The sequence below is a fragment of the Adiantum capillus-veneris genome, chromosome 11 (assembly GCF_014529385.1).
Source record: "Adiantum capillus-veneris isolate H3 chromosome 11, ASM1452938v2, whole genome shotgun sequence".
Lineage (NCBI taxonomy): Eukaryota > Viridiplantae > Streptophyta > Polypodiopsida > Polypodiales > Pteridaceae > Adiantum > Adiantum capillus-veneris.
In genome coordinates this window covers 125,799,388-125,801,080 of record NC_140941.1, presented here as the reverse complement: position 1 = coordinate 125,801,080, position 1,693 = coordinate 125,799,388, and the positions used below count along the sequence as shown (strand labels likewise).

At 44.4% G+C, this 1,693-nt stretch overlaps 1 pseudogene; it reads left to right on the top strand.

Moving 5' to 3' along the window:
• Positions 1-645: 645 nt before the first annotated feature.
• On the top strand, positions 646-1,255 carry LOC147447977 (small ribosomal subunit protein eS4z pseudogene; annotated as a pseudogene).
• Positions 1,256-1,693: the final 438 nt, after the last annotated feature.

Below are 1,693 nucleotides of genomic sequence, written 5' to 3'. Positions count from 1 at the left end.
AGAGTTAGCAACAAACTTTTCTCTCAGCTTCCGAAACACCTTGAGGACGCGCTACTCTGCTCCTCTGGAGGACTTCATAGAGCTCTTCCTGTTTGCCATGTCCTTTCGGAGTCGGACAACCGTCCTTGCCAGCCTTGCCTTTCGGACAACCGTCCTTCCAACCTAGTCCTGGTCTTCTTTCTTCAGAACCCTGGGAAGGCGCCAACCTTGCCATTCTCCCGAGTCCCTCATGATCCTTGCCCCCTTCTAGTCTCAGCTTGAAAACCCCATTAGGGGTGCATCCCCGCAAGTGGAGCTTCAATTTATATCACTCAGGCGCATCTTGACAGTATTCAGTTGAGAGAGGGAGTCGAATCAACCGGATATTCCTACAGTGGTTGACTCTCAGTATTTGCCATTGATTCTCGTTGTCCAAGCACAATAGTGCTACTGCATGCACTCCTTGGCCAACTCTACCTCTTGGACATGATGCCAACTCTAGGTGGGCTATGGATATGTCGCCACTCTGTTGAGCATCACCTTTGAGCCATGCTAGCAATTGTCGGCTCACCACGTCCCATGCAACAAGCACATAAGACCAGGGAATGTCTGTCAATGGTTATCTTGTTGAGGAATCGGCTGAAGTATGCCTTTACCTATCGTGAAGTGGTTGCCATTGTGATGCAGCGACTCATCTCTATGGATGGGAAAGTAAGGACGGACAAGTGTTATCATGCTAGGTTTATGGATGTTGTGTCCATTGCAAAAACCGGAGGGAACTTCCGGTTGCTTTAGGATAGCAAGGGAAGATTCACTTTGCACTCCATCAGCCTTAAAGAGTCTAAGTACAAGCTATGCAAGTTCTGAGCTACTTGCTTCGGTGAGAAGGGGATTCCCTACATACATTTGATAGGTGCACCATCGGCTATCTAGATCCCCTTATCGAGGCCAATGACACCATTAAAATTGCAATTGAGACTGGAAAGGTTGTAGAGTTCATCAAGTTTGACATTGGCAACATTGTTATGGTTACTGTGGTCGCAACAGAGGCAGGATTGGGATTATCAAGCATCGTGAAAAGCATAAGGGAAGTTTTGAAATTTTGCACGTACAAGATACTACCGATCAAGAGTTTGCCACCCAGCTTGGCAATGTGTTTACTATTGGTAAATGAATAAAGCCTTGGGTGACACTACCAAGAGGCAAGGGTATTAAGCTGTCTATTGTTGAAGAAGCCAAGAAAAAAGCAAGAGCTCTAAAGGGAATTGTGGCTTGAGTTTCTTTTTTGAGCAGGCTTCTCTTTTTCAGATTGATGTTCCCTTTTGAGGTATAGTACCAGGGTCTCTTGACACAAAGAGTCTTTTGAATCAGGCTTGGCTTATGCTCATGTGAAATTTTGAGCTCAAGCTAATTTTGAATGCTACGATTTCTTTTACTTTTGGGACATTTTAATATGAGTGTATCCAAGCTTGTTATTAGGATTAAGTTTGTGCTTTTGATATCTCAAATGAGGAATTTTGAAGAGGTGTATCTAAGTTTTATATTGTGTTGTTATGGTGAGCAAGAGTCTTGAGAGCTGCTTTTTACTCCGAGAGAGAGAGAGAGAGAGAGAGAGAGAGAGAGAGAGAGAGAGAGAGAGAGAGAGAGAGAGAGAGAGAGAGAACATCTGTGTGGGAAAGCAGTTAGTATCATAGAGAACAAGAAGTTGATTTCA